This window comes from Amphiura filiformis, chromosome 1, assembly GCF_039555335.1.
Source record: "Amphiura filiformis chromosome 1, Afil_fr2py, whole genome shotgun sequence".
NCBI lineage: Eukaryota > Metazoa > Echinodermata > Ophiuroidea > Amphilepidida > Amphiuridae > Amphiura > Amphiura filiformis.
In genome coordinates, this window is record NC_092628.1 from 17,856,372 (window position 1) to 17,880,294 (window position 23,923).

The 23,923-nt window shown below is 35.1% G+C and overlaps 1 protein-coding gene across 4 annotated transcripts in view; it reads right to left on the minus strand.

Annotated features, from left to right (window-relative positions):
• LOC140162964 (3',5'-cyclic-AMP phosphodiesterase 4C-like) overlaps positions 1-23,923 on the minus strand; it is a 573,837-nt gene that overhangs the window by 344,503 nt on the left and 205,411 nt on the right. The window contains exon 1 of one of the 4 annotated variants that reach the window (XM_072186693.1): positions 13,318-13,650. The exons of the other annotated variants lie outside the window; for them this stretch is intronic. The gene's annotated coding sequence lies outside the window, so the exon portion shown is untranslated. Of the gene's footprint in view, positions 1-13,317; positions 13,651-23,923 lie in introns of those variants that run through there. 4 annotated transcript variants of the gene reach the window in all.

The window sequence follows — 23,923 nt, forward strand, 5'->3', positions numbered from 1 at the left end:
TTGATACATAGTCTGTGGGTAAAATATCTTCTCTGCTTGCTTAGTGCTTGGACATATCATGTTTGGGCCAATTGGGGGCTTACATGCAGCATTCAGTATTTAGGAAACAGGCTATGGCAGCGTTAAAAAGGGATATGTATCACCCAGCGAACACAAAACGTTTTACAAAAAATGTAAACGTTATATTAAGGGCATAAAACGTTTTAATAACATTCCAAAAACATTTTTGAAAACTACATGCAAAACATGTTTTCATAAAGTTACTAAAGAGATGACAAAAATTTATATTGTTCAAAAATGTTTGCCAAAATTATTTTGGAATAACATTTTGAAAACATTTTAAAATGTTCTTGTAGTATTCTTTCATATAAAACTTTTTAAGCAGACATTTAAATGTTATTAATATGTTTTGAATAAAACCAAAATGTGTTTACAACTTGTTTTTAGTCTTTTAAGAACATGTTTTTGTTTGTGGACACTCACTTTAAAAATTCTGCTTTTTTGCTGAAAATTCATTTTTGGATTTTTTTTAATGGCCTCATTTTAAGAAATTGACATCTCTGCTTTTCTAGTAATAATTGGTTCCCCAGCAAGAACATTTGTACATGTAGATTACCATAACTGTCAACAAAAACTCGCTAAAAAAATCAATTCATCAATTTAGTCCATTAAATGTCTGCAAGAAAACGTTTTTTCGCTCTGACGTTAAACTATTTTTAAGTGACAACCGTGATTGGAATATAAAAAATAAAACTTGATGACTTCATGAATTCCATCACAAGATGACAATTCTGTAAGATAAACATCAGCATAGAGTAATGACCCCTGCGAATATTGGACGATTGACCGTCGCAAACATCAAGGAATCTTTCAAGATGAGGGCTTAATAATGTTTGACGTGTCCCTCGCTCTTTACCCGCATAAATTGACAATATCATTAACCCCTTGTGTGCTGAAGGGGTTGTTCAAGACAGCTGTAAAGATTCTGGCAACTTTATTGGTTGTTAGCTTGTGTTATTTGAGATCACAAGATAACTTGAGTTGTCCATTCAAAGACCTTTCGATTGCGGTGAAAAGATTGCATCTGACGACTTGATCTGTTGCCCCGGCCGTTGTCAGTCATAGTCAGCTTTTTAGGATATTCAATGTATATTCAATGTGTGTAAATTAGGTAGACTACTATATGAAACATTAACAATAAGGCGATAAAAAAAGGATTAACTTTGTTGTGGCTATATTCATGTATTTAAAATCTGACATATTTTTGGACCAAAGTGGACAGATTTTGACTTAAAAAAATGTGAGTGAAGCGAGTGAAAAAAAACAAAAAACTTTTCGTGGATTTTGGTGATTTTTAGGGTTATTTCAGAATTGGAAACCCGCCCGAATATCTGACCCTATTTGAAAGGTCTGTCCGCCCATAGAACAGGGTCCTTTTCATCGCCAAAAGCTTTATGGGTTAATATAGTCACTACAAATAGAAACTAGTGACCAACTATGATCAACATGGCTGAAAGCACGTGGCTACGATGGCTGATTATGATGTTGACAGAAGAAAGAAGAAGAAAGAAAGAACGCGGTAAAAACAAAGCATTCGACAGAAAATAATGGGAAAGACATTCAAAGATCAAACATGTTTTGGTGCCTTTTTTCTTCAGGTAACGGAAGTTGGGCCCCTACCCCTCAATACCCTGGACTTGTTCCCTGACAAAAAATGCCGCTAGCGGGTAACTTGCAATACAACAAAAGCAATAAACGTGTATGTCAAATTTTCACCAATACTTATTAAATAAATGTCAAGTAGTTCAAATATCTGGTAGGCTTGCAAAGTGTTCTATGGTTACCAGTGCCTTCCTGACTCAATACATGGAAAACACGATAATCAGATTGAATAAAGAAGTCCCGGAAAGAAGGACCAGCTCTGATCATGTCAGTGACGAAACTAGCACATATAACGCCACAAGAATCAGAATTCATCACTTATTTCAGTTTTACTCCTTCAAGTAACACATAGTGTTTATGTTTCATGGACGTGCTACTGCATACTGGACACTTGTCATCTTGTTTTTGCTCAGCGAGTCGCACACAAATACTTCAATGCTCTTGTTTACAATACCAATCAACTTTGCTCCACTTTATGAACAGAATTCAAAATTCAATCTTAGAATGCTTTTGTAAAAGTCATGTACACTCTGCCCATTACCCGTATGTTATTCATTTAATTTGATAGGTCATTATTTCATTTTTTTATAAATTATGGAATGGTCACATAAGAATTAAAAACAAGCTTCTCTTCTTTGCTCATCATATATGTTTTTTAAGTATAGCCAATCCATATCAATTAGTAAATGCTTGGTGATGGACAAAGTCAGCTTTGGACAAGCTTTCTTAATAATTATAATCAACATACGATTTGGAAAAGATGATTTATGTTTGCATGTGATACTATACGCACCACCTTTTCTATTTTTCAGTATTTTCTACAATAAAGGTAACCCTTCTTATTCTAAAACTGGAAAGTGTATATGAAATTATCTTGATGACAATAAAATTACTCATTCACTTATTTTGTTACATTCATAATTTTTGTTTGTTTGCTTGCTTGTTTTGTTTATTGAATTACATAATTAACAGTAGCCTTAGATTGGGCTATTCCAATTGAAATCCATACACCCCATGTGGATTACATGGGGTTACCTGAATGGGTGAATCCATTTAAATCTATAAACCCGGCCTAAGTGGGAGATTAATTCATGTCTTCGATAGGGTGTTGTATGGATTTCAAATCAATTAGTCCATTATATACTAGCACCGATTCAGTGCCAAATAGTGCATCACGCGCGCCGTTACTACGTGAACAAGCATGGACCGCTTATAATAGCGGGCATCACAGTCAGCAAACTGAGATAGTTATATCGAAGGCCTATGGTTCTATACTTGCACTTGAATCAAACCAGAGAGCAGGACAAAATGCAATTGAATTGACAATGGGCTAATCCTGTAGAAATCCATATGGAAAAGGGGGTGTATATTTCAAATGGAGTCACCCATTCAGGCAGCTCCATTTGAAATTCACACTCCCTTTGTGGAAGATTAAAGTCATGTCTTCCATAGGGGGTGTATAATTTTCAAATAGAATAGCCCAATAATAACAGTTTTTACAAAGTAATAATTCCTAGTAATTCCTGACCCTCATGTGTAAGCTACTTTTTCTCTAAAATGAAAATAAAACTTCAAATTCTGACATTTGTTATAAATCCTCTTTTATCCTCACATCATAAATTGCTTAATCAAAATAATAGAAGTGAAAATTTAACTTAGCTTTAGTTTCCACCTGCTATGGATCTATCTTAAGATGAAGCAGGTGTAAAAATAATATTAATATAAAAGCAATTATTAAATTGTGTAATATCGAAGATTATTCAACTCAAGATAAAATGAATTGTGTGTCTCGTAGCTTGTGAGACGAGACACGGTGTAGTTTTGCCTCTTAAATTGATTCACAGGAATTACACTATTCAAATCGTTGCAAGTTAATTTTAGGCTTTCTGAGCTCAACTCAAAATACTACCAGTTTAAGGTTATACTAAACAGGGTTTAGCTTATATGACTGACAATAAATCTGTAGTAAACAAGGTTATGCTTAGTATGATTAACCTGAAATCTCTACTAAACAGGGTTAAGCTCATAATATGATTGACCTGAAATCTCTAGTAAACAGGGTTAAGCTTAGTATGAAATCTCTACTAAACAGGGTTAAGCTCATAATATAATTAACTTGAAATCTCTAGTAAATAGGGTTAAGCTTAGTATGATTAACCTGAAATCTCTACTAATCAGGATTAAGCTCATAATGATTGACCGGAAATCTCTACTAAACAGGCATAAGCTCACATGATTGACCTGAAATTTTCTAACATGCATATAAAGCATGAAATTAAATGATTCTTTTTATAAGCCTAGAAGCAAATTTAAAAATTATTATTTTTACAAGCATATTCAATCTGAAACTACTTATCCATATCCCGAAGCTTAATCAGAAATTATTGAAAGCTTGAAATCCTATGATTACAGAAAAACTAGCATCTTGGTTCAACCACAGGGTAAGCACTCATAGTAAAGTGACAAGGGGGAAAGGTGAGAAAAATGTGGGTCTTTATGGAGCAAATGCTTTAATAAGATTAGGGTCTTTCATGGGCAAAAGCCAAACATTAGAGTTCTACATTAGTGGCAAAAGGTGATAATTAGTATGATTTGTAGTTGTAGTTAGAATTTTGGAAAACAGACTGAGATCAGTGAAAACTTTCAAAAAGGGGTCTTTTGGTGAGAATTTTGTTGCAAAAAAAAGGGCATCTTATCTTTGAGGTGCAAAAAGGAAAACTATGGGGGTCTTTAGGGGCAGAGGACAAAAATACAGGCGATCCAAAGAGGGGAGTATAATGCAAAACTAAATATCGAGTGCCCCGAGGTTCAAAGAAGGGTTCTCTAATCAATCTTGATATCTATTGCTCAAGTCGGTAGCGCATAATTTCAAAGCTTGATATGTACTACGCCATTCTCCCTAAGGGCAGGGGATAAGTTTGTTTGCTAAATTGGTTATCCTTATCAATATACATGCTTCAAATTTGGATGCATACATGTATATCGTGTTGTAGTGTTCATCAATAATATCACAGTATTGTTTATCAATCATCCCATATAAAGTCTCTTGCTCTGCAAGTGATGTCACAAGTACCAGACAGAGGCATCCATTAACTATAAAATTACAAAAAACTCCTAAATGTTTCATCACTAATGTTAGTAAGTGTTATTATTTTATTTACTTATTTCATTCATCTTGTGGGTAAGTGGGTATATTAAACCTTCTAATGCATAGCAGGCACGTATAAAGAACTTCAGCAACCAGGGGGCATGAATTTCTTGGTGAGCTAAGAAATGATCATGAAACATGTAAATATAACATATTGAAGCTTGAATGGTCAAATATGATTTAAATTGGAACAAATTCGTGCAGAGTGTGCCTAAATTTGCTTTTTTTTAAGCTGAAATGGTCAAATATGAGATTAATTTTGTCAAGAGAACATCTTTCTCTTCTAAGTTTCTCTTCTTCTTTTCTCCAATTACTCATATCTCTCTCTTAATTAGTGGATAATTAAATCTGGTCAACCAGAAAAACTCACATTTTGGTCAGATGGAATCACCGACGTTTCGGCCAAAACCTTTGGCCTTCAGCTGGGTGGATGATTTAGGGTCATCCGAGGTCAATCGATGAGGAAGTTGCTTGATGACCCGATCCCAACCATGTGACAGATTCACTCTAACGCCCCGCTCCTGTTGAGTGACGGTTGTTCGCCTCGTACTCCACACTGCTTCTTTGACTCCCGTTCGAACCAACGGGGTTCACGATCCAAAATGACAACGTCGTCAGTGTCATATCTCTCTCTCTTTTTTTTTTATACCCGGGAGCGTGCACCCATTTATAAAGGGCTGTATATGCTACTGCATACAGTTCTATGATTAGCAATATTCTGACTGTCCTCACAAGGAGTTATGGTGGTAATGGCTTCAATTAGGCTTTCATTCGGCCATTTTCAGCTTTTGCAAACTAAAATTTCAAACAATAATAGTGCAAAATGCTCCAGCATATGGCTTCAATTGAGGCCTTCATTTTGCAACTTTCTAACTTCTTGGGGGCACACCCTAAGATATCCTCCTGCGTCGCACAAGCGTGAAGTGATGGGCGGCGATTTTTTACATTTTCCACATTTTTCTCAAGTTGAGCCCCCTCCGACTGCTCAAGATCCGGCAGAGTTTTTGACCGCCCATGAGACCAGAGACAAACCTTTGTTTGCCTCATGGTTGTTTGATGTGATCATTTATTAGTTTTTCAAACAAAACATAATGTACAACCCACTTTTAGGCTTAAACAGCTTAAAGCGGTATCATGCTAATGTATACAGAGACTTTTGAGTCATTTTCATTTAATTTCCCCTTATTTACAACATTATTCACTTTCACAGCATTTTTTAAAGCTTTTTCGGATATAAAATGTAGGCCTATCTATTTATGACAAGATTGGTGACGCTATTTAGATACTGTAAATTACTCTTTCAGGCTTTTAATACAAATAATTCCTGTTATTTTTTGAAGAAATATGTTTATAAAATTTCTTTGTTGCTGGTTTCACGTATTCCACCTGTTTTAATGGCAGTATTGATTACCTACCCTTTGCAAATTAAGAAGAATGATTTACGATGAATAGCGCCACCTATAGTTTGCAATTACTTAATAATGAAGCCAATTCTGTATACCTCAAACAACTGTGGCCTAATCACAATGACAAATTGAGACATGACGATGAATATGAAGTCAGAGTAATCTATCAAAGTAGCTACAAAAAACCCAATCACTTTTAGACACAACCTGACTTTGCATGTAAGACAAAGTATACTTGCATCACTTGCCAAGCGTGGTTATTTTAATATCATTTTTTTTATTGACTGCGAAGACTGTCAGAATAGAAAATGTCTGGTCATTAGTTACTTGCCAATATGACCACTTGTTCAGTGCCTATATGGGAGGACGAGTTAGCGCAGCGGTAATTCCCTCACTTTGCACCACTGAGGTCCCGGGTTCAAGCCCCGGCGCGGCCCAAAGACTCATGTGCACTTGGTTTATCCCAATTCCATGCACGCTTTCGCAGTTTTTCTCCGGGATCTCCAGTTTCCTCATGTATCGCAAAAATCGGTGATTAGTTGTTTGGTTATCAAAAACTTCCTTCACCCAATGGAATTTGAGGAGCTGCACAGATAATTGGTGGATGTTGGAAATGCGGATAGGTGTACGCCGTTCGGCAGCAACCTAGTTGATGTGATCTGATTGTGATGATTCACCATTGCAGCGAAATTACAGTCCTCTAAGATCTGGTGAAAGGCGCTTTATAAATCCAAAATTTATTTATTTATTTTTATATGGGACAATAACAACCCCTCTCTGACATACAAATTTGCACCCCCCAGGAACTAGAACTAGTTCTAGCCAATATCAGCAATTTGCTCAATCGGAGGATAGTTAAAATCATCAGAAGTCAGGTTTTTGCACCTTTGTTATCACATAGATGTGTTTTATCATAGCCTGCTAGTAGTTAAGCCAAAAGCTGTGTATTAAACACAAAATAAGATTGAATCTGCAATATTTCTACTTAAATATAATTTTTACTTCCGCCGCAGTTCCGCGATCGGCTCGAGTGTGGCTATCAAATTCCCAAACCATGGCTAGTGTATGCATGTACTAAACAAAGCAGATCATGGGTGTTAAATTTTATTGGGGGTAATGAAAAAGCTATCTTCTGATACCAAAATCTCATTTTGATGAGGACAAAATAATGGGGGATGCCACTGTTCATCTGGTCACACACACTTATGTATAAACTATTTATTTTTAATTTGGAAAATTTGTTATTTATAATATTTTTTCAATATTAGTGAACACAACGTAAAGCAGTAATGGTGTATGTCGCATTTTGTATCTCAGCTCTTCATATCTACTTGGCTTACAAGATAAGATATCTTGCACTTCCCACAATGCATTGCTTCCATTTCAATATTCTGTACTGGTTTGATATCTAGTGCAACATGGGTCGATAGTGACAAAAGATACCTCAATGTACAGAGCACATACAGATCATGCAAAATATGTTTATTTCTTGACTATCAGCTCATGTTTAGCCAATCGATTCTCAACATGAAAACAAAGGAAACCTATACAAAGTACCGGTAATAGGAGTGTAATTTGCAATGGCCAATTCCAAGCATCATTCCGCAACGCGAAGTTTGCATATGCAAATTAGGGTCTTTTGGAAAAGTTTCTCCCACCTTAATCTTTCACTTACCAAAAATAGTTTCCATTATACTGTTCACCTCATTTGCTGCTGCATTAAAAAGAATTCATGTGCAAACTTCGCGTTGCGGAATGATGGTGCTTGGAATTGCCCAAATAATGAGGTGATGCGTCATGTTGTAAAGGATTCTGGGATGGGTAAGTTAGTAAGCTGTCTTCTCCACTCACAATCTGGGTGGGTAGGGTGCTTATCGCAAGTATCGACAAAAAGATACTATCAACACAAGGAAATAAGACAAGTGATGGCTAATACCTTCATTTCATGTATTTAGATCTTGGTGAGATGGCAAGAAAACTACCTGACATGGCTGGCCTACTTCCAAACTCTTGTTTGTTCTATTATTCTCTTTCTGATTTTGTGTGTCTGTCTGTTTCTCTCTACATCCTTTCTTTTCTGCTTCTTTCCTCCCATCTCCCTCTTTCTTTCCCTTTCACCCTCTGGCCCGTTCCCTCCCTTTGCCTCAATGCATTTCTGAAACTTGACAGCCCAGCAGTGTTGCACTTGATCGCAATCAACTCCTGTCAAACTAAAAACTTTGAAAAGTTATCAAAAATACAATATCTGTATCATCTCTGTATGATCCAAGTTGCAACTTGACTATAGTGTATCTTGCTTTAGGTTGAGAGTAACGCCATGTTGGATATTGCAGTAGCATATTTGAGTCAGTGCGTTCACAAGATTGCATTGCCAGTATATGGACAAATCACCCTTCTACGCATGTGTATACGCCCCACAGGATTAGGTTAGCACCCGTGATTTGAATCTACCAGTGCGAAATCCATCATGGCGTTATTCTCAATTTGAGACAAGACAGACTGTAGAGTCCGCCAGGAAAAACATGTCAGACTATGTTTTACAGTTCAATGTCAACATAATTCAAGGAGTGGCATGAGACATTTTTGTGTACATCAAACTAGCCTGTTCCTGTCAAACCGCAGACCTTGTGTCAAACATAATCTTTTGTAAGACGGACAAACTCCATTGTTTTTATCACAAATCTGACATCTTGCCGGATTAGCTTCAACAGTGTCTACTGCATTCACTGCTCAAATTATTGGCAGACAACAGGCCATAGAAAAAAATTATTCCTTAGAGCAGAAAGTGCTGCAATGATAATAAATCGGACTGCACAAAAAGTAACGCAGCTGTTATAAATACGTCTATAGCCGCAGAACTAATAATTGTGTTCACAATATTTCAACATAGAAAGACGGATGATTTATTTACGCATTTTGATACCCCATGTGTCCAATTTCGTTCAATATTAACAACACATCAGTGTTTTTTAAAGAAAAATACCAGAATTTAAAAGTTGCAGCTATTTATATTGATTTGAAGTCAGCGCAAAGATAATTGGAGGATTTTATGTGCCACAAAGCTTGCGTAATAACCATTGATCGCTGTAAACTGCAACTTTTGAATTCAGGTATTTTCTTTAAAGGCACTACTGTGTTGTAAATATTGAATGACATGTGACAAATGGGGTATCAAAATGTGTGTAAATAAATCATCCTTCTTTCTATGTAGAAATATTGTGAAAACAATTATTAGTTCAGAAGCTATAGGCGTATTTATAACAGCTGCGTTACTTTTTGTGCATGTACTTTAGTTTAACTTATCTACAAGCCAACAACACAAAAACCATTGATAGTGTTAGGATTAGAGTCGGGTTATGGTTAGGTTTAGGGATTAGGGCTTATGTTATAGGTTAGGGTTAGTGTGAAGTTTAGGGTTAGCGAAAGGATAAGGGATTACAGCTAAGTTATTAGGGTTTCAAACTACTGACAGTTTGGACTATCGCCCTGTAACTGAGCGCTTTTATATTTTCAAAAAACATTTTTATCACATAATTCCCTAAATATGTCTAACCCACGCAACTAAAAGTTATTCTTAAACACTTGAGAATGTTCTTGCAATCTTATTGGTTGTTAGCCCTGTGATATGACACAATATCACACACTTTCGCGTGTGTGTCGGCGCGATACTCAATACTCACTATTAGAACCAATTGGAGGTGCATAGCAACAATGGGACTAATTTGATTAAAACTTGGTATACTTAGGATTAATATATCTATTTGAATTGAAGTGTTTAAGAATGAGAATAAAGGTATTGTTTTTAGCCGCTGTCATGCATCTATCATCTCATACAACACACGACATCGTTATTTTTGGTGTAAAACAGCTCAGCGGATTGTTTCACTTAAAATAATGATGTCGCCCATGTTATATGAGACGATAGATGCATGACAGCGGCTAAAAACAATACCTTTATTCTCTAAATATCTATCACACACATCCCTTTTAAAGGGATTTTTATTTAATTAAGTATAAGGAGAGGGAGACCAAGACATTGCTGTACTACATATTAATTAAGCTCCCCTTTCTGATCAAAGTAGGGCCTGGTTTCCATGACCCCAAGATGCGTTTTACTCTTAATTCTTGCAATATATCTTAAATTAATTCTTGCAATTATTTCTGCATTACAAAATAAAATGCAATAATGGAAATTCATCTCAAGTTATAGCTAAATCAAGACCATTAATAATGGTCACAAAACAGATAAATTGCATTCTTCCCCTTAGATAAAAGGATGTTATTTTCATCTTTACTTCCATGTTAAATGTAACCTTCAGTGGATTGGTTTTGCTTTTGAAATCTTTCTCCATTATCACAACGACAAAAGAAACTTGCTTCTTAATTTGTTTCTATTTATAGCATTTCATTCAAAATCAAATCAAATTGTGATCCTTTTCCTCTTTTCCTTAAGTGCACCTTAAAGGTCCATTCAGTGATCTCAGCGTAAGTGTAAAAAAATTTAAAATGAAGTATAAATTGCCTAAAAGTGAAGAATAAGTAATTAAAAATTTACATTAGGTATTTTAGAAATGCAAAATTTGGCATAAAAAGAGGAAAACAGTAGTTGACACAAGTTGAAGCACATTCAAATACATGTAGCTAATTTCTCTTCTAAGTGGAGAAATTACATATTCCTGTCAAATGTCTCACTTTGTCTTTAATACACAACTTTCAGGCTGTTGACACATACAGTAAGCCAAAAAATTAAGGTACCAGTCATGTTCACCACTCGCATATCCTAAACAAAGACAGATATGTCATAATTGGAACCAGCAGCCAATAGCTGCATCTTTTAGCTCGAATTTAAGACCTCGTTTGTTGAAATTGTTCAAGAAATAAAGATATGACGATCCAAAAACCCAAGGAAGATGCCAATGTAAAAGTTCCAGTTTGCTACATTGCGTGCCCTATTGATTTCCACACAATGCGTTCACGAACAAGAGAACCAGCGCCGTGCTTCCATTGATTAACACGTTAAAATTAGCGTCATGCTTTCATTGATTAGAACACGAAAGTGCAACTTTTGATTTCGTCTCTTTATTAGGTTTTAGACCACTGTTTCTTTAATTTCCAACCAATTTCAACAAATGAGGTCTTAAATCAGAGCTAAAGAGTACAGGTATTGGCTATGTGTTTTAATTTTTTGGTGACAAAATCTAAATTTGGATAATTTTTACTGCAAATCACTGAATAGACCTTTAATAATAGAGTGCTATTCCTGAGTGTAATGTAATAAATTTATCATTACTATGGTTATGCAGTGACTTCAACCACCTTTCATGAAATTTAAAAATAAATAATGTGAAAAGTCTGACACATTTGGTGTGTGTTTGTGGGGTTCACTATAAATCAGAATTGTTTCTAACATTTGCAAAATCATGCAAACAGTTCTAAAGAAGCACATGCAATATATAGGCCTATTATAGTAAAGACTTGGATGCATAGACAAGCTTGTCTGTAGTCACAGTGGTGCAAGGAAAGCAGATGAAGAAATACAAACAATTCTAAGATCTTGCAATTTTTTTATTGGCAAAGTCCTGGATGCAGAAAGAGATGTACATGTATCTGTAGTCATGGTAGTACCAGGAAGTTGAGGAAGAGAAAAAAGATGCTTACCTGCCGCCTTTGACTGCAGCAAGTTTTTTAGTTTTAAATTTTCTGTTTTTCCCACAAAATGTTAGTTTCACTATTGATTAGCAAGTATGCATACCACTTTTTGGTATTCAGATTTTAGATTTCAGTATCAAACCAAATCAAAATTTAGTATTGAAACCAGGAGAATACATTCAACCATAAAATAGCACAAAACAAGTATTCAGAATACAACATGAATATATTCAGAATACTACTGTAGAATATATATTCAGAATACTAATTATTGTACTCCAATCTATGTAAAAAAAAAAAAAGTGCAGTGATTTATAGTGCGCTACGCACAGGCACAACACCTAGACGTTGATCCACAAGCCTCAGCACACTTTACAGGTTATGTACCCATAGACTCTGAGTCTATGATGTACTCTACCCTTTTAAATTGTGAGCATGTGTTGAGAACATTGAAAGAAAATCGCTATTTCATCCGAGCACTTCGTCAATGCACGTATCAGTCAATATAGTTTTATGAGGTCGATCAGTTCAATGTGTTATCAACATCCCATGGATTCACACACAAGTCATTTCTGCTAGAAAGTCGACTAATATTTCCAACTGTTGGACCCCATCTTTCAAGCTCAGGATCCCACAATGTTATTTAAAATATCAGCTTGTATCAATTGATTTTCACAGGGTATATTTTTGTTCATTGAAGTACATTATAAAATTTTGAAAAATTGAGGACATCTTCCTTAGCAAATATTACAATATTGCTTTAGATATTGTTTCATTACTAAAGTGTAGGTCTTAAAGTATAAGAGATGATATTTTGTTATTAATTGGCTCAAAACATTGTCTAAACTTTGCTTGCAGACTCTGTTAATTACCATTCTGTGTGCATTGTTAGAAGCATGTTCAATATCAAAGGGGCATTTTGTGATCCACAGCCTCACCCCCCCCCCCCCACTTTCTCAAGAAAAGTTTTTAAAAAATTGGGAATAAGCTTTTTTCATGGATATACTACTGACAACTGACATAAAAAGAGGATGCTAGGGTCTCAAAATACTCCTTTAATCCATGACAAAAACATTAGACTTTTTTTAAGGACGGATGCATAATATTTTTCAATTTGTTTGATTGCATCACCCACAATAAGCAGAATGTAGAATAAATTGGATAACATAAAATAACAGCAATTTGTAAACAATTCTTCCATTTCCTTAAAAAAAATCTGATCTCACAAATTGAATCTCAAAAAAATCCTTTTACATTCTTTCAAATCTCTGCAAATAACATTGTTACAAAGAAGGCAAATACTGTATGCGACAATGAAATACACACCCATTTACAGCATTCTTGCAGAGCTTTGCTGTCTGTCAACAAAACATTTTATAGTGCAGTAAAAAAATCAATTTAAACACTAAAGCAATACAAAACATGTATATCAAATTTCAGTAAAACACCTACCAGAAATCAACGTTGGCCAGAGTGACCCTCCTCGGCCGACGCGTTCTACTACGCGTCCCTGACATCCCCGGCAGTCCTCTAGAAAACATAGTGATGGTCGTCGATGACCCAAGGTATTAATTCCACTAGTAGTTTTCAAAAAACAACACGATATGTAAACAAATCCGTTATATCAGGCGTAAACTGACAGTAAAGTAATGTTTGACTGCTAACTGTCGAACAACCAGCGCATCAGGTGTCAACGCTTTAATGTAATCGAGCACACGCTCCGTTTCCACAACAACGGTGATGTTGCTGCGCAATTTTGTGACTTAATAAGTATACCAATTTCCAAGATGCTTTTTAACAGTGTCAAACCACTTTCAAGTAGGATCAACGCCTCCGTGATATTATTATCGTCAATATTTCAATTTCCACAACATTATGTTGATCCATGAAGTTCACCGATATGGGTGTTGACAGTGATGTAGCGGTCACCTGATCTGGCCACTTTCGCATGCTGAATCTACCAATTCATCTTTGTTACACGCGCGTAAAACTTGACTCGTCACTCATAAAACACTCAAGTCGCAATTCAAGAACTATTCATTGAGTGTTCTTCGAACAACAGTATAAAAACAAGTATCAATGAGCGGTTTTATTTTTCACCTTTACATCAAACTAGGTGAACCATTTGACGCTTATGCCTCAGGTTTTTTCAAACCATATGTCGCATATAACTGCTTTAAGTGATGATTCTCAATGCACTTCACTTGAGCCACATAAGCACTAAATGCGGCGACAGGAGACAACTGTATACAAAACTACAGTTATTTAAGGGTCGTTGATAAACATGCGCTCCGCTTGTCAAATCAACAAACGAAAAGGTTCTTCTAAACTCAATCCTGTTTAAAGCTACATCCAGACATTTAGGCAGTAGTCAGTTTGCTAAACAAACTTGTGAAACAGGTCGGGATTCTATATCGAAGACTTAATCAGTTTGGGCATTTATCGTCCAATTTACATGTAAATTCAATTCCACCTCCAAACTGTATCCATGCAGGCAAATAATAGTCATGAATATTCATCTAAATCAGGTAATAATTCTGTTTTGATTATTTCTATAATATAAAGACTAATCAATTCCACCTTCGTAGTCTAGCTGGCGGCTTTATACATGGGTGAAGTTGTCGTACATTTGGTGTTAATGAATTTTATTTCACTTCACCCGGGAGCATTCATACACAGGTAATAACAATTTGTACCGTGTATACTTGTCTTGTGTCAGATTATTTCTGAATTGATTTTGTTTCAACTCCAATGTGGTATGCGTGCATGTAACCAAGCTCTCCCTTATTGATGTCTCTCACACATGGCAATTACACTACAACACCTACAGCACCAGTAATTGGCAATCACCACAGGCTGTCAAATTAAGGGAATTCCCCATTTCCGTCTTAAAAATAGCAATTAGTCTCCAGCTCATTTATCAGTTTATTAGCACACGATCCGCAGGCCCTCACTGCATCAGTCTGTTGCAATCCACATAAACGTTAAATGCTATCAACGGCAAATTAAGCTTAGTGCACACAACTATTAGTAGCACAGTCTCGCTACATATATTCCATCCATATACCCAAGTAAGCAATTTCAATAGTCAATATTGCTGCTGGTGCTGGTCATCGATCAAAATTTAGCAAATTTTCACTGAATAGAATCGAAATATTTCATTCATTGCATTGTTTACCTTATATGCCACCAGGTATGGCTTGCAAACACACAAGGTCACGGTACACCTGAAACAGTGGCTCGATTTATTGCACCTATACAAGTCAATGAATATTATCTATGTCAGATAGAAATAGAATCATATTCAGGAAATTATACACCACTGTTGCTAAAAATAAGTCCTCACAATGCCGGCAGACACCCTGTGGTAGCAGTTTATAACCTTCCACGTAGAACAAAACCCGGTTGTTGTAATTTGATCCTTGTCAACAATAGGAAACAATACCGATCCCTGATAAACCACAGGACACTGTGCATCTATTGTGCCATATGGGGTAATTCCCAAATTTGCAGCCCTTTGCAGCTTAACAGCAATACCGAATGTGTGCCACAAATAAGTCCCTGCAACCTCCAGTATAGCCTAGAGAACAGGTACCGGTATCACCTAATGCTTGATGACGTCTCTTCTCCTCTGCAAAAATATTTTCTTTTCCTCGGTGTCTTCCTTCGCTCGATAGGTTTTCCACAATTATATGTAATTAAAGAATATAACAAAAATCACTTTTGGTATTTTCCAACTCTCCTTTTTGCGCTATATGTGTTGATTCCTCACTGATTGAACATCACCCGTAAACAAAATTCCTTCATGTCAAACGACGATGAGCACGTGAAATATTTGAAACGTCACGACAACCGCAATGAATATACCATCACTAGGGGGTGACTAGACTACCGTCCTACCCATCAGGAGCATCATCTTCATAATGTGACGACCTCACCAGCACCTCCTTTGACAGACTGGTATGTGTCCCACTTGCTCAACTAGGTGCTAACAACAACACTGCCGAATCACCGAACTTGTTTTGTCAGTATACAAATAGTACTCAAATTTACTCCAAACTTGTCTAGCACTACACAAGTCGATCATCAGTATTTATAGCTATACAGCAGTATTATCGTCTCGTCGCAGAGTGAGCTAGTCTGTACGTATAAAGTGAACTTCCAGTCGATTCTACTGCCAGCCCACAGCACACTAAACAGACACACTGCGGCGCAGCAGACATACCATGCAGTCACACGCACGTGTGCATTTATATACAGACGTACATCAATGGGATGGGAGTTAGAGAAATGATCTATGATTCTCTTCCTTAGTTTAGATGCAGGTCATGGTGAGTTGGTATACACCAATCACAATAATAAGCGGTTGATTTTGTGGGTTTACCATGCTGGTGAGAACTCGATAGTTTATTTTAATTATTTCAGTTATGTCAGTCTGTATGTTGGGTGGTATATCACGAGTCTTGTTAATCAATCAATCAATCAAATTTCAGTTATTCTCATTGTTTGTTTAAATATTCTGTTAATTTGTTATGGAAAAACAGTGACATGATCGACAGGAATTACATACTAAACATAATTTTTCATAACCATAACTTTTTACCCAAATTTGGGGATAAATTTCTAAAATTGTGGCTAGTGAGGTAAATTTGGCTATTTTCAAAAACAAACAAAAAATGAGAAAATGTTAAAAAAAGGATCCATACATGTACATATATGTTTAAATATTCTTCTTTTATGGAAAAAGTGACAAGATCGACAGGAATTTTACATAATAAACATAATTTTTCACCAGGTTCGCCATCGCAAATATAATATGATTTCATCACATCATTTTTATTACAAAAAAGCAATGAATTCCTATAACTATACATTTTATATGTTCAGAAAGTTCTTCTCCTTACAATGTATTGCTTTTATTTGTTTGTTTATCAATATTTTGTCTTGTTTCATAACCAAGATTGGTTTTTACACTATTCTCTAAATAATAAATATTTATATACAAAAGCCTTCAATATTGTTTGACATCAGGCTTTCCTTTTTTAATATCAAACTGTCTTTGTATATTATTGTTTTCCTTGCACATATTTCAATCAAATGAAGAAATTAATAAATACAATAATCCCAATGTTATAGCGTAATGGAAATGTTGCAATTGCAATATCACCTGGAATCAACCAGAACCAGACGAGTTTGAAATGACAGAGGTGAGAATGAAAGTCAAATTGAAATTAAATTTGATTTCACACATATGAAATGATTGATATTCTCTGCCTGTGTGAAAATGTCAAATTCATTAGTGCTGAAGACTGTGATCTTTTAATCACTTAATGGTTGTCAGATAGGGATGGTAGTATTTATAAAAATCAAAATCTTGAAATCTCAAAATGATGGAAGGGACCAGAGGCTGGGGCGGGGTACTCAAGTTTGGTTTGGGTAGGGCGTGCCACTAATAATTTGAAAGTGCATCCATCAATATTCCTATTTTCCAATAAATTTGGACCCATTTAAATACCAAAATTCAAAATTGTTCACCAAATTCCGGGACCAAATTTAACACAAATTGCCTTAGTTTTTACAACTTTTTGGAGGGAAATTTCAAACATTGTGGCTACATTGAGGCAAATTAATTTGGGCTATTTTCTGAACAAAATTGAGAACAAAGTTAAGGCAAGTTGGAAGGGAGCATGACCTGGATTCAAAGCAGTGTTTAGAATCAAATAATGTGACAAATAAAGTTGACACACAAGAAGTATGGTATACTAGTTCTATAATGATCTCCAAAGGCTTGATATAAGGGATGTCATATTCACCCCATGTGCATGGTATTTCTTGGACAAAAAAACTTCTTTGTTTTGATATATTATTCATTGGCTTGAACTCTAGAACCGCTAGACCTATGGAAATATAAATGTGATTCCTAACTCATTTTTAATAAGATCCGAAATTCAGAAGAACACTGGAGTTTTGTAATTCAACAGATAAAGCTGGGAAACTATGGCTCCTACTACCCCACTCACCTTAAGCTTAAAGGGGCCAACAACTGGTGTAAACCATATGGAAGGGAAGGGGACCCAAGTCTCCTCAGTGAGGGTGTTAGTCCTCCTGCTGTCCCACCTCATGAACTCTCATTTTATAGCAATGACTTTATACAAAGGGTCCCGCAAACACTACATTTGATCTCCCTGATGCACCCTCATTTTATGAAAGTTTTGTTGGGCCACTAAGGATGAGTAATTGAGATGAAAAAGTAGAAACTGATTGCACTCCTCAACCTGTGACTTGATTTGCCTGATTGCATTCACATCAGATGAAAGGCCTATCCCATTATGCTTTGAGGTACTATCGAAATGCACGAAGTGCCATATAGAAAATTGTACACAAAATCCCTCACTTCAACTTTCAATTACTCACTTAAATCAAGGGTGCTTAGACTATAAATATGACCCTAGTAAAGTATTGTGAATCTATCTATATAGCTGTCAATAATAGCTAAATATTTTAAAAGAGCATTTCGTGATCCACAGCCTCATCTCCCAACTTTTCTCAAAAAAAGTTGAGATTTTTACACCACATGTGCAAAAAAATTCTTGCAGATCAATTTGTTTAGCAAAAATATCGTCAAATTTGAATTATGTTCAGGTATACCAGAACGATATTATTACAACAGTAGCCTATGGAACAGTGTAATACACATAATCAAGCATAACTCGCAAACGCAAAATCAGAATCAACTGAAATTTTGGGAATAAGCTTTTTTGTTGATATCTACCTAAAAATGTCATAAAAAGAGGATGCTAGGATCAGAAAATACTCCTTTAAGTGGCTCTTACTTATTTTTTTGTATACATTTGCTATGGAGCAAGTAGATACACTGCAATGCATGATGGGATACTCCATTCAACTACTGTGGATTGCATCGCCACACATGTAACATAAACCAATTAGTTAATGGCCAAGATGGTATAATAGAGGTGCCATAGATAAGTATTACTAAAATGTATCAATTGTCATTACTTTTTGCAGATGCAGATCTTAAAATAATAACTTAATGGCTACTCTAGTCTACAGGTGACGTATAAACACTTAACCCCATTGTGATGAGGTTTATACGGGGGTTTGTAAGATCTTTCCATATCTTGGATAATTCCATATTAGGCCTATTTGGAATCCAAAGTTACCTGAGAGTTGTATTAAGGGATGGGGTATGAACGTTTCGACAGTATTTATTGTGGGACATTAGAACACATCAGACATATCGAATTGCATTCTGAATACTGAAGAATGTCCTTCTGATATCAAATAATTTTGATTTTTGAAATTAGCAATGTAATACACATTTTATGGCAAATGATTAAAAATTGATATTTTGATATTTAACAGTACTCAAGTAAACTTTATAAATCTGATGATTTATACTTAAAGTATATGTAGGTGGATGAAAAGTCGACGATCAATTGAAAATTTTGACCTTTTCAGATTGAAGATATGGATTTTTTCCCAAAACACAAAAAAAATTAGGTCTTTTGGGGAAAAAATCCATATCTTCAATATGAAAGGTCACAATTTTCAATTGATCGTCGTATTTTCCTCCCAGCTCCATACATAGCATGGATACATCTTGGATTAAAATAGACACTAATCAAAGACTAATATTTAAGATTAAAAATAAAATCTACTGGATTTTAATTTAAATCTTTTAGATTAAAAACTGGTAACCTAATTCAGATTAGATTAAGAATTTTTAATCTAAGCTTGGAATTGTCCCTCCATGCAATCAAATAGATTAACTTTTTAATCTTAGAAATTCAGAAAGTACATGTAACTTGCAAGGTTATAGTGCCTTTTGATAAGGCCAAAACAAATGCGAAATGCGTTTTTTGTTGTTGTTTTTTTATTCCCGACTTTTTTCATGGTATTTGGAGAAAACAATCTGATTTTTGCCGAAATTTTCTGGAAAAACTATAAAAAAATTTGAAAAAAAAAAAAAAATTCCGCATTTCTTTTTTTTTCAAATCTCACGATTTTACAAATGCGCGCGCGAGCTTTGAGACAAACCTTTTTTTTTTTTTTTTAACACAAAACAACTAATACAACCAAAAAAAAAGCAACAAAAAGACGACACTGGTATCAGGCGGCGGATGATATGATCGAGCCGGCAACTCGTGAAACCGCCCGGCCGTATGGCATTTTCCATGTACTCTGTTAGTTTTGTGGGGTTCATTATCGAACCCCAACGGTTTTAGCTTGTATTTATATTATTTATCAACATAGGCCTATTTGTTTGTGATATTTCAAGCGTTTTAAAATTTCAAAATAATCCCATTCAATTACACGGTTGACGATGAAAATTTACTGAATTTAGGGACTGCACGTCATACACCACCTGACTGGTATGAGCACATCTTCACAACAAGTAGATCTTTGACCATACATAAGATACATGTATCCTACGTTTAAACTAAACAGATCCTCCATATATCCTTAAAGGGAATTGGAATGGAATCATATTTCTAGATACAACTCTGAGGTAAAGATTACTGATAATTATATCTAAAAGGTTTTATAATAGTAGAAGATTGAAGCCTTTTAGGTACTGATTTGGTCACCTGTAACTTCCTTTTATAATTACTTCCATTAGTTGAATATAATGGAGAAATATGATTACCTGACATTTAACCAGGCTTTAAGGGATGTGAGATGGTTCCCATATTATACTGTATCTACGCTCTTATTTTATGAGGGTTTAATTTTTGCGAATTTCATGAGTGGATGTGCAGGCGCAAAAATAACAACACAAATTTTTATTATGTGAAGTTACAATACACTTGACACAAATTTTGCAACTAAACAAAATTTCAAAAAACTTCAAAATAGCGAAAAATTATGCATGCAAAAATAACAGCGTATATAGTAATGGAGGGAATATAGTAAGGGCAAGGAACAAATTACGGGCAAGGAGAATCTTAAGCCTTTCAAGAATCTGATTACTTTGTAATTGTTGTATTACAGATCTGGGTCACTGTGAATTGAACTCTGATCTATAATTATAATTACAGGTAAGTTATACTGAATTAACAGATTCCATCTACAGTTTTTATACCAAAATACTTCCATTTTCCTGAAATTCACTTTGTTCCCCCCCCCCCATGCTCCCCAAAAAAATATTCCTGGCGCCGCCACTGGGGATGTGGACTTTTAGTATGTGGATGACGGTGATCCTATCTTGTCTGTCCATAGATAATCATGAAACAGACATCTTAACTCCTTAAATGACATGAACTCATGTTATTCCATATTCCAGGGGCGTCGTTGTTCACAAACAGGTAAGTTCTAATCAAGATAAAAACTAGACCAAAAATGAATTGCAAATTTACTTTGCAATTCATTTTTGGTCTAGTTTTTAATCTAGTTCATTTATCTTTACCTCGTTCATTGCATTGGTTTTTCTATTCAATCATGAGTATGTTATCATATTTTATATTTTGCATATTGAATGGCTGCTGTTGTATTTCAATGCTCTGTGTGCTGTCTGCGTGCTGGCCATAGGCTTCATCCTACAAAGTCCAAGTTTTGAGATATTTTCTCAAAATTTCAAGCGCTATTTCAAAAACCACTGAACCAATACTAGGCTTGTTTGTACTGATTTTAATGCATTTGTCATGCTGATTAAAGATATGGTCATGAAAAGTTACAATTTTGACATTTTTGAATAATTTGTAAAAAAATTGTGAAACTTGTCGTCTGCAGTCAAAACCACATGGAGAGAGTTATCCTTTAACATTAAATGAGTCTTAACTTGCAAAATTTGTCTCATTTTAGTCAAATTTTCAGACTTTTGCCCTCATCTAAAACTCACTTTAATTTTCTATCAAACTGAAATACAAAGTGTTCAAAAATAATGTTTGAAAAAAATGTAAAAAACAAATCTGAATCAATTACTGCTCATATATCAGCTATGTGCTTCTAATCATTTTAACAGACCTGCTCATCATCCACGAATGCATAGCTTCTATATGATTATTGCAGGTTTCAAGCTGATACTAAAACATGCCCAATACTCTCACAAAGCTCATTATTTAAATGTCTGTTCTTACTTTCTTTTTTATCAAATCTTTGCTACAACATCATTGCTACACACAATTTAAAATGTTTTGTACATTAATCCAGTTTTTGATATTGACTTATAAACACTGATGGCCTGTTAAATAATGAACGCTGTCAAATAATAAATAATGTAAGAATCATCACCCATCAAGTTTCAGTGCATGTCTTTAAACATTAAATGAATGTACCCAGTGGACTGCTTAGATCTAAATCTTGCTCTCAACATCACTTAAAGGTGGACATATAACATATGACATGTAAAATCAGACCAATCTGGATTAAGACCAGCATATTGGCACTTTTTGCATGGATACGCCATTTTGCTACCAAAAAAGGTTCTCCATGCAAACATAATGTGCAAAAGTGCATTTTTCAGGCTCATAGAACAGAGTGATTATATATTTTCCGAAAACATGGACCTTCATGCATGTTGGTATTTTTGCAAAATTTATGCCTATTAACTTTCTCCACACAGGTATTGACTGCAGACTATATACAAGATTCTAATTCTAATCAGTAATGAACATTTTTATGAGCATATTATTTTGGAATCAGCATGAAAAATGCTTTTAAATTAAGTACAAACAGGCCCAGTATTGGTTTAGTGGTTTTGAGATAGCTCTTGATTTTCTTTGATATTTTCAGGAAATATCTCAAATTTGGACTTTTTATGGTGAAGCTTATATGGACAGTATGCAAAACATTCACAATGCTATCTACTGAAGATAGCATAAGAAATAAGAGGAACTTTCATCATAAAAGTTCATCTGCACTGAGACTGGTACAACTGTATACTAGTCTCAGCATCTGCATGTATAAATTGTTAAATTCATGACCTTCAATAACCTATATTCACGAAAGAAAAAAAATTGAAAACAAAAACTACTGAAAAAGTAGATCATCATGCAGCAAAAACCAAATGTAACACAAACAGACTTTTCTGTATTATGTACAAAACTAAGCACATGAGTACAAAATCGAAAAAACGTTTGTGTTTGAAATCCTAAAAAAAAGCATAAAAATACAGCTGCAAAAAAACTAAAGAGCAACTGTAGCATGGGTTGATGTAAAAAGGTCATGATAAAATCAATACCTTCAAAGACCCATCCCATCCTCCCATCTAGTAGCAACGTAAATTGGGCTCTTACCGTAATTGGCTGGCTTGGAAAATACAAACGAATTAAGAATGACGAGGAAACAAGCTGCTCCATGCAGCTTGCAGGTGTCTTTAGTCTATAACCAATAATGTAAGCAATTGCTGTTCCCAAGTGTTTAATATATTTTTCTGCCCTTTTTTATTTGAAGTTGTGTGTTTATGCTCTGATTCCTAAAAAGGCTAATGGTGGGAGTTGTGAGTGGAAAAATAGCTCTAGATATTTAGGTTAAGGCGACACTAAACAGCGGCTTGTCAGATTTTTGACGGGTTCTTTTTTTAAAAATTGTTTTTCACTTAAATAGTAATTTCAGATAGTAATAGATGTTGGATTGAAGTTTGATCGTTTAGTTTAACAAGTAGAGAGGCTTTCTTGATGGGAATTTATAATAAGTTCAAGCATTTCTACGAGTACGCCATTGGTTACAGTTGCGTAGCCACAAATTTAGTGTAAGGGGGCAAAGCCAAATTTTCCAATTTTTAGTTATTTTAAGGACACTTTACTCTTTGTCGTCCCTTTTTATCCCTGAAAAAATTTTCAGAGGGAATTGCTTCCCCGGCTTCCCTATGGCTACGCCCCTGGTTGATGATCACAGTTCTTGTGCAGCTGGTCCCTGTGTTATTGGTCTAGTTTTAAAAACAGTAGAAGTTTAGTTTAGAAAACCATACAAGTGTTCATATTACTCAATAAAAGGAGAAAAAAATCAACTTAAACATAAGAGAAAAAATTAAAGGACTACCATAAATTTTAAGGGAATCATTTTGCCATTTTACATTAATGGGACTTACTTTTGTGAG